Consider the following 11,228-nt stretch of genomic DNA (forward strand, 5'->3'; position numbering starts at 1 on the left):
TAATAAATCATTTGCTAATGCTTTATAGTTCAGGAACAAGCCAAGAGCATCTTTTGGGTTGCCAGATTGTGAAACATCCCTTTGGCTCTCGTGCATCTGGACCAAAATCCATGTTTAACAATGTATTAGCATTTACAACTGCAGACTGGATTTTTTTAAGAAACAACTACATTTTTGTGTTAGTATGAGAGTCAGGTGACCTGTTAAGTCAGGACACAGGTTTCGCTGATTCAGTTTCTGAGTGCCGTTGTTGTGCATGCTGCCTCACTGTCATACGGTCACGGCAGACTAGGACACTTGATTAGAACTGATCGAGCCCTCGCTAATGTTATTACACCTTTTCCTACTATGGCAAGTCAAAATGTCTGAGAAACAGAATGTTTGTACTGCTAATGGTTGAGTATTAATCATCATGAAATTGAATAATGCTTTCTGAGTCATTTCTAATAGATTAAAGGTGTAGTCCTGATTTCATTAAGCCTAACCAAGCAGAGAGACTGGGCTCAATAGGTTCATGAGCAACTATAAGTTAATTTAATGCCGCACATACTCATCAAACAGCTCATGAGTTACACGTGTCAATCCAGGCATAAACAACAATACAGAGTCAGATCAAATCAGAGTTTGAGGCCTTAGGGGGCACATTGGGACTGGGTCCTAACATGAATTCTTCTTCTTGTTCTTCTCCTCCTGTGCAGCTTTGATGCCTCCTCCTGACCCAGACTGGACCAGCTAGGCTCCTCAAACGGAGCAGAGGTCGCAGTGGTACAGCCCTCCTGCGTCTCTGGCCTTGATAGACACGAGAGCCCCGGGACGCCATCCTCCACGACTCCGGATGGTCCGCCGACCATGGCTTCTTCCACGTCCACAGCCCTGAAACAGCCTGCCTCCATGTTTTCATTTCTACATATCGAGAGTTCATGAGAAGAGGGGGTTTGTGGGGAATGCTATTAGTACGGTTGGTTCATCTCGCAAAGACTGCCGCAGCTCAATGGATTAGCGTGGATCTCTTTCCTTTCCAACTGTGACACGGCTACCTCCCGGAGTGCACCCAGAGAAAGGGGGGTACGCTGGGGATCAGTGAGAGAAGATGTTGAGGACTCTGCACTATTTTTGCTGCTACCCTCTGTTTACAAATGTACATCATTGGCGGAGAAGCACATAAATTAAACTTTCTATACCCTGCTGTTCTAAACCTTTATTTTCCCACTCCTTTTCCCTCTCTGTCTAGCCACTCTCTCCCTCCTTCATCTTCTGATATCCATCGTCTTCAGTGTGTAATGAGACTGGTGTAATATAATGTTCTGTCTCTCAAATCCAGCTGATCACATGGTTGCCATTGTCTTCAATGTTTTCAGACATTTCAGCTGAATTTAAAAACAAACAAAAAGCACATTTGTCAAAGATGTTCTAGCAAAGAAAAAAAACAACCTCTTCCTGTGTCTTAAACCGCGATGGTCATCATTACAAGCTGCTGACAGATGTTCTAGATCTATAAGATGCAATGTTCAGGTGTAATTTTTCTTTTTTGTATTATCTTCTTTGCTCCCGTAAAGCGCCTATATTGAAGCTGGGGAGAAGATTATACGTTTCTCCATGTTGTTTTTTACAAGGAAGTAAAGTCCAAGTAAAAAGTAGATTATTGGATTAGTTTTCTATATATCTATATATAAATATAATATGATTATTATTTTTGACTTACTGGTATTAGAACTATTATATGAAGATGCATATGATATATAACAAATAATAAACAGACTTCTTTATGTAAAAGTGCATCGCTTGTTCAGGTTTTATTTCAGTGTGCTGTAATGACTAAGGTGAGTGTGTGCTGACCTCTGACCCTGCAGCCGAAGGTCACAATGGACACGCTGTGAAGCCGATTATAAGTTTAAGAAATATATCTGAACACAGCAACAATGACAATAAAAGAATTAGAGTGAGAGTTGTTTCTCAGTTGTTTGGATACGTGTAAACCAATATGGTTAAGTGTGATAATGGGGATTATGATGAATTAAAACAAGCAAAAAAACATCCTAACCCTCTCACGTTAAACAGCACACGTTGCCATGTCCCATTCGGTCAGTTTGGAGACAATAGAGTCAAACTGGGAGGAATTTCCTGTGAAGTCACTGGAACTGTACCAGCAGCTCCCCTTCCTCTGCACCCATCACCTTCCTCACATCCTGGCCAACAGGCTCAATCCAGTAGTGCTATAACATCTGCTACACTACTAAGGATTTCCGACACCATTGTGTGTGTGTGTGTGTGTGTGTGTGTGTGTGTGTGTGTGTGTGTGTGTGTGTGTGTGTGTGTGTGTGTGTGTGTGTGTGTGTGTGTGTGTGTGTGTGTGTCTGTATTTATGATCTGATCAAAGGGTAAAGCTGAAGATGTATGACTAAAACCAACAATGTGCGAGTCCTTCTCTTTCAAACTTCACAACCCTGTCTATTGCTCCAACCCTATTCCTACTAAATATGTAAAGCTTTAAAAATAGGTGACACATAAAAAGTTTCATTATTTTAAAGACTGAATAGTTTCCTGACACATTTGGACACAAGTTTTTAACAAACGTTACTCAAACAGAAGTAAATAGAGCTTTTTTCAGCAGCGGATTAACACACATTTGGTGAGGATTCACGGCAACAGGACAGCATATGTGTAGACTTAAAATATGTTTATGTGATAATAAATGGACATGTTATCCAGCACTGTGGCTTATAGGTGTGTTTTTTTTTATATATTTAGGACAACAATGGAGCTTTTAGCAATAGAAGAACAACATATATCAGGCTCTACACGGACAATACTTGATAGCAGGATTGATTCATTGTTGGTTTTGGTCTTTCCATGGGACTTGTTGACAACAAAACACAAAGAACATCAGCGGACTTCTCCTTTAATATCTGCATTGAAGTAAGGCATAGTTCTGGTGATGCTTCAGTATGGGCACGCCCCCAGGAAATGAATGAAAGTCAGTACAAGGTCACAACAAATACCAATGTGTATTAGGTCGTCCACTGGGTTTAGGTATTACTGGTGCACTCAGTAAAGCAAACTGAGGCTGATCTGGTTTGATGTGATTGCTCAGAGTGATTATGCTTTACTTATTTGCCTCAGAAAATCTCTTTAATGAGGTCTGTGCTGCGCTGGTATTTAAATTAGACATCTTGGCACTGCTGCTACATATTGTCCTCCTATGGGATGCCTTTGCTGGAACTGAGTGATCGCCTTATCTGTAAAGCAGTGACTGTTGTTGCAGTGCGAAGAAAAAATAAATGTATAGGCTACATCTTTGTGATACGAAGGATGTTGCTGACACGCAGTGCAAAAGGAAAGATACTTTCAGTGCTGTTGTTGTACATGATGAGGAGAACACAGCACACATGTTGGAATCAGTGCACTCTTTTTTAATGTGTAATTGTGTTTATATAGTGCTATACATGAAGTGTAATTCAATACTTAGTGTGATTGCTCCTTTGTTACTTCCACATTCAAGTACGTTGTGTGTGTGTGTGTGTGTGCACCCACTGGCATTCTCCTTCTGTGAACATGTGTGCATCGATGGAGAGGTGTGGAAGTAAATGTGTGTGAGCATGTGCATGCTTACGTGCTGCTCAATATGCAGAGTCATGTGGGTGGAGTGTGCATTTCAGCCAGCCAGACAGTGGCAGGTTGATTAAGACACACCCTCGACTGCTTATCCAGGAAAACAAAGTGTGTGTGTGTGTGTGTGTGCGTGTTTCTATTGATTTGTGTGGAACTCTGCTGTTTAATGGTATTTATGTAGAGTAGGTGTGTTTGCGAGTGTGAAGTGTGTTGGTGAGCTGCAGTCTACGTGTGTGTGTGTGTGTGTGTGTGTGTGTGTGTGTGTGTGTGTGTGTGTGTGTGTGTGTGTGGGCGAGAGCATGCAGCGCCACTGATCTGCTCTGCTGCATTGCAGCATGTCCTGCCCATCCCGAGGTCGCCGTCGTCCTCCACCAGGGCACTCTTCCAAGGTCGCAGCAGGTCAATCCTCCCCATCTGCACACCCAGCCGATGCAAGGGTAAATCCACAAACACCACACAAAATCTGTCAACTGTTTGAGAAACGGACACCAGAAGAAACCAGAGCCGGCGATAACCATACTCGGGCTGCAACTTCACGATAATCTATCAACGTGGAGATGAGACATGTAATCTACCCAGATGACAGGTCGATCAACTTGGAAAACCATCAACACAATGAACTACTGCAGTACACGCATTCTACATGCAAATGTTTGCAGTTGAAGTCAAATATGACACTTGGACTTGGGAGCTGTTCGTCTGGTGGAATTTACTGACAATCTGTGGAAGGTGAGAAGTTTTCTAGAAACCATAAGCAGGCATGTGGAGCCACGATTTTATGACCTAAAATGTCCAAATATGTAATGCATCATGAAACTAAAATATTAATCAGTGAAGCACTGACTGAGATAACATGCAGATAAATGGATATAGGTATTAATTAGTGCATTAAGAAACACAGCTAAAAAACAAACATACAACAATAATGTGTAAATGCATGTGAGCGTAGTAAACACAAACACTCGTTCGAATATAGGGCAGAATTAAACAATTAAAATAAATGCATTTCAGTAATTTGACAGTATAATCACAGACAAACATAAAACATGTGAAAGAAAACCCCAAAAAGGTGTCCTCAAGGATAAAGTCAGTAGTCGTGAAAGTATGAAAAAGAGGTAACTTGTACTTATCTGACAAGAGGACGAGGGAATCAGAGGGTTCAGTCGTATCAGTTTGTATCTCTATTGACTACATGAACATGAGCAATGCTTCCAGACGGATCCAGAGAGAGGTCTTCGCTTCCACTTCGTCCTCAGAGTTCATATATTCTCCTTCGTCTGCGCTCCATGAGCTGTACTCCACTCCGGCTAACTTGAGGGTTATATAACATCTGTATGATTGTCTGACTGCTCATGTTTGGTTGAGTGTATGGTTGTCCTGTCGAAATTATTTTTTAGAAATGTTGATTCAGTTCTCTATTGCTTCAGAGTTATCAGCAATTAGTTATTGGTGAGTGCAGTGCTGTTGTTGTCTGTAGTGACGGACAAATTGTAAGACGTGTGACGATAAAAGATGTAAAACAAATAGAATTATCCTTAAAATTAAAGGGGTAGATTTTTTCCAAATGTGACTTGGTTGTCACATACATGTCAGTACGTTCATGATTTCAGAAGTCCATTTAATACCTCTGTCACACATTGTCCTCATGAAATACATCTGTTAATCCCAGCAAAACACATACAGTTCTTTTTGCAATTATTGAAGAGAGTGAGAATTTGGGCATAAATCAAACAAAGAGCACCTTGGGAAATGCAGTTTGTGACAGCTGCCTTCTGAACATGTCTCTTGCCCAATGTGGCTTCAGGGATCTGTTTGACAAGGAGTGGCTTGTTGTACAAATACTCAGCCTCAGCTCATCTGCCAGGATGTTTGGGGTTTTATTACATTCAGGAGGATTTCAACGGGGCTATCAATGATTTATCATCTACATTAGATACAACGGAAACAAACAAATAGATCCTCCCTATGATATACTGTAACACAGAAAAGTCTCAAATATCCCTTTTATGAAATAACGTGGATATTTAAATAAATGGGTGGCATCCCAGTGAGAACACACACCACATCAGACAGGCCAGTACAGGAACAGGAACATCACTTATGATGTTCTCCCTGGACTCTGACAGTTGTTTCTCTGGAGACAGAAAGAAATGAGGAGCATTCTTAAGCTACGCTGATTCGATTACATGCACACATGAATGCGATCTGGACAGGCCTTTTATAAAAAAAAAAATCCATATCGGTGACTCACAAACACAATATGTTCTCAGAGCACAAACACTTTTGTGAAGTGATGAATGCCTTTGCAATGCTGCATCTGCATACGAAGTGAGGAAACAATGCGCTTCATCTGCATTCTGTAGGCGATCATAGGAACATTACTGCTTTGTGATCAGACTTTGCTGTAAACACAGCGGCAACACAACCTGGCAAAGCCTGTTCAACCTCTCACCCCATGTAGGTCACCATCAAATCACGTCAATGCTACACGCGCCTAAGACTCGTTTGCTAATGACCCGTCTCTAGTACAATAGGAGTTAATTACATCCTCTAATGACTTCACACTAAGGCTAATGGCCAAAAGAGATAACGGATCTGTCATTACTCATCCCATATCTTAGCTGGGATGAGGACTTATTAAACAAACTTCATTGTGGGGACACTTTTATGGGTACTGTTAGAAAGAGAGTTTTGTACAAGGATGACTGGTGCACAGTGTCAAGTAAGTATAACTGTGTCATGGCCACTTATGGCCATTTATGTGTATCATGTTGCTGTAGCCTCATCAACAGTATCACTATAATGCAGATATATTTTTGCATAATTGCTGTGACTAGATGCGTTCACCTGTCATCTTAATGTCTACGCAATTCCAAAAAGCATGTACTACTTATGTCAGTAAGTGCCACATATACCACACAACAAATGAATATGTTTTGTATTAAAAATTCCAATTGTATGTTAAACACAAATTAGGTGAAAATAGAAGAAACTTTGGTGGCAAAAAAATGGAAATATGTAGAAGTCCATAAATCGGCCAAGGCCCGATTTGGCGTAGTGGCTGGTTTGATCCCATCGCACGATGGGTGCTAGTTATTGTTATGTTCCTGCATTTTGATCAGTTGTCCGTTTTCTTGATATACATTGGGGTTCAGAAAGGCTTTAGTATATGTTCAACGTATGTTTGGTTGCCCTGGACCTTGCATACGTCTTCCATGAAGTGTAACATCTCCTGTCTTCTAGGCAGAGCTTCAGGGTGCCAAGCGGCAGGAAGTATACTGTCTGATGTTCAATAAAACTATCCAACCAATAAAGCACACGAGGCAATGAGGCAGTACATTAACTCATGTTATGGGCTTTGGTGACTTGATGGACGGATGAATTGATTGATGGATGTGCAAAGACTCACCGCCAGAAAGCATTCATTCTATTTGCAGTCGCAATCTGTGTGTAATTAGCATCTGATTTATTAAAGGCAGCAGCTAATTATGCAATCAGCGACTGGCAAATTGGGCGAACCTTCATAGATTTTCTTTTCACAGAGAAGATGTAAATAATGTATTATCTTACTTATTAGAATCCACATTTTGTTATTTTGTTGTACTGTTAGCTCATCTGTGTTCATACGATCACTGTTGGTATTTTCTGGTTTTGTTTCTCCCTTTATTCTTTGTTCCATTGTTTCTTTCTATCTTTTTTTTGTATCCTGAGTGGGTGAGCAGAATCAGGAATGGTGAAGTGAGATTTTAGCAGTAACACAATGCTGATATGCGGTGACAGCAATGGTGGGAGGCAGAGGTGGGAGCTGAGAGAGAGAGAGAGAGAGAGAGAGAGAGAGAGAGAGAGAGAGAGAGAGAGAGACCCAGGACCGACTCATGAAACAGAGGTTGGAACAAGAGACCGGACCTTTACTCCAACCTCCCACATGAAATGGCCTCGACCTCCATGACTTCTTGACCACGTCCTTTGTACTGCTGCCTCCCTTCGTTTTTCATTTTTTCTATCTTGCTAGTGAGGATGTCTGTGTGTCTGCCACTAATCATTCATTTCTTTAACAGAGTAGTGGATATTACCCTCTCAAATCTGATTACTCTGTCGATATGACAGCTTTGTTGTAGCTAATATAACTACGCTAATGGCCATTACAGGCTGTGTCGACACATGAAAGGAATGTTGATGGTCTGTTTGTCTTTTCTCCTACAATTTTTAGTATTTGATGGGAATGAATGGACCAGCTAAAAGAAAACAATATTTTCATTATCAGTAATGCTGGATGAATGAATGTATAGTGTAGCCATTCAGCAAACAACTTCAATTAACTGCTTAACTGCTAAAAACATAGTGATGTAGCTAAGAGTATTTTGATATTTACATTCTGCAGGTGATCAGAAGAACATCTCTAATATAATGATAATTTTCTATAATATGTCAATGTTTGGTTTACAGCCTGTTTCTCCCAATGGGCCAAATATAACCAAATATTTAATTCAGTTTCAAAGATCAAAACTGCCCCATAATTATTTCTGCCTTGGTGAGTTGCAATCTAAACCTTTAATTTCAAATTCTAAATACAATTTTAACAATGTAATTATGTTTTCAGGATCACAAGAGAGCAAAAATATGAAAGCAACAAAGTTCTTATTTTAACTGGAAAACAATTTTTTGGGAACAAAAATCCAGTTGTGTGCAGTGCATTTTGCTGAATTACTTACGTTTAGTATGTCCATGGTATTAAAACTCTAATATAGAAGACACTAAGAATATAGACAGCAGATCAGAGAAGATACACGTGATTACTTTGACTAATACGTACACCACTCTATAATAGTTATTTAGTGTTGCAGTGTATCTTAACATACACTGAGGGCAGAATACAATTAGACCGATATTCACATTCACACCTTCAAACAGAATCTACACTCCAGCTAATGGAATTTAAGAGAAAACTGATGCAACAGAGAAAACCGACATGCAAACCACATCATACTTGTTAGTGAGAAATACTTTTTAAGACACTAAGTAGGACAGAGCAGGCGGAAAGAGCCTCAGCTGGACGCAAAGCTACTGAAGGAAATGGATTTGAATTCACTGCAGTGCTGGGAGGCAAACCATGTATTTGATGCAAAAACAGCACCTGGTACAATGACAAAATGGTATTCACCGATGAAGAAAGAATGCTTTTGGTTAATGATTTGGTGCATAATCGCCTGCTGATCTTTCAGGTATTGTAGCAAAAAAGTCATCAGCAGATGTGAATTTCTAACAACGGGCATTATGACTTTCAATCTATCTCTGTCAAAGATCAAATTAATGGAAGACTGTCCCTACCGGAGCAATGACGCCAGCAATAAGCCATCTAACCCAGCCGCACATACGCACAATTTCATTATCATTTGACCCAATTTAACAAGAACATTGGACAACCAAGCTGCAGATAGAAGTGTCCAGTTTTTACTTCAAAGAGACGACAGATGCTTTAGTTGGCTTCTGATGATGGTAACTGTCTCTCTGATTAATGATCATCTTAAATTGGTTTGAATGATCTCTTAGGATTTGAATAAAAGGAATTCAGCAAATGATGCTACAGCATAACTTGCTAACGTTTGGTGGTGGTGGTGCCATTGTGTGAGGTCAGGAAAGTTAAATCTTCAGCAGAAAAGGGAATACATGGACAAAATGCCAGTGGGGTACCATTTTAGCACCAGTTCTAACAATGATAAGGCACAAGGGTGCACGCACACACACACCCAGAAGATGCAGGTGAGAAATAAAGGCCAGCTTTGATCGTTTCACTATATTAGTTTAGCTACGAGGCTTGAAATAAAGGCTGAGACGGCTCCTTGGGGATGTTTTTGATGACTCTGTCTCCTCCTGTTCTTCACCACACTCACCTTCCCCACAAGTCTCTTTTTTTCTGTGGTTTTATTATCACTTTCAAAATAGCTAAGCCCCAACAACCATCTGCAAAAGACTGCTGACGTGATGTCTAACAAAGGAGATGTATTTGCTGGAGCAAATATATTGAGTGAGAAGGGATTATACATCCATAAATTAGAGAGACATATCATTTTAAAATGATAATTAATACATAAATGAAATAACAAATGGTTAAATTACTGTATAGTATTGTATTTGTTCCCTGAGCTGTAATGGATTATGACCTGAGTTGGTCCACAATGAATCCAAAGGACCTCAAGCGATCATGATTCAGCTCATGCAGGGTGTAGCTCATGCTAATGTGCACCAGTTTAAGGTAGGAGGGCAAAAGGACAAGTTGAGATTCCTTTTGAGTGATCAGAAATGATAAAAGATGCACTGAAATTGGATTAGAAAATGCACTGATACGAGTGTGCACTTCCCACCCAGCACACACAAACACAATAATCTGTTAATCTGCACACGCGTCAATATGCCATTAGTGTCGTTTGAAATGAGAGGGAATAGGTATCATTCCTATGAGACCATCAGCCCGGCAAAGGCTTTAGACAGATTTGTTTGGGCTTATCCCTTCTGATGATGGAGAGACTCTAAGACAGAAAAGGAAATAGAGTTGGAGTGAATGAAAGAGACTCAAAGAGACTGAATAAACTGTTTGGATGAGATAAAGTGGGTGGGCCCTTGTGAGGCAAACATTGCAACACATTAGGGAGCCTGCAGAAGGGGACGTGGATAACTAAAGGAGGAAATAACCCACAAGATTAATTTACTTAATTAATCATTTTGATGGTTTGTTTTCCTCATACTTCAGCCAGCTGCTACCTTCATTGCTCCAACGTCTGGAGTGACACTGCAAACAATATAGACAATAATTCAGGGAGATCTAGTAGCAAACAACAAATCAATTTCCCAGCGCAAAATCTTGATTTTTTTATAACATGGCGTAACAAGACAAAGAGTCTACAGGCATGCGAGCGGCTCTGTGAGGCTGAGAAACCGCACTGGATGACACACAACGGATGAAGGATGAAGTTAAAGTAAAGCCATTAATTACTTTCTTGTATTCTATTGTCTTCAATCCAGGTCTTTTCTATTCTTGTCCAGTCTTGTCAACGCTGTAAATGTGAAGCTACTCTGAAGAGCCAACGCTGGGGGGGAAAACTTGGTTGAGTGTAAAACAGTGTGGATGGTGTGAAACAGTGGATGAGTATGAGCAGCTTTGGGACAAGAATCAGAGAGCCGGAGACACGCTGGAACAGCCGTCCTGCTGCCCAGCAGGCCTTGGCCTCATTAGAATCAGCAGCAGTTTGGTTCTGAGCCTGTGTGTGTGTGAGTGTTTGTGTGTGTTTGCTTGCACCAGCTGGGAAGCCCACTGGGCAGGAGCAGATGCTCCATCCGCACACTCAAACTCCCCCAATAGAGTGTGCTATCTCTGTCTGAGTATGGCTTTTTGCTTGCCTGGTCTCTTTCTGTGTCTCCCTCACACTTGGCCTTTCAACCTCTAACACTCTGACATCTTGTTATTCTTTCTTCCTGCAGCACTGAGATCATACTTTCCTTCCTGTCTGAACAATGGTGTTTGCGGTAAAGATAAACATGAAGATATTGTGGACACATGTTGACTCTAATGCTTTGCTTCATTTATGATAAACTAAGAGACTATTGATGTCTGACTTTATTAT

Source organism: Taurulus bubalis (genome assembly GCF_910589615.1).
Source record: "Taurulus bubalis genome assembly, chromosome: 6".
Lineage (NCBI taxonomy): Eukaryota > Metazoa > Chordata > Actinopteri > Perciformes > Cottidae > Taurulus > Taurulus bubalis.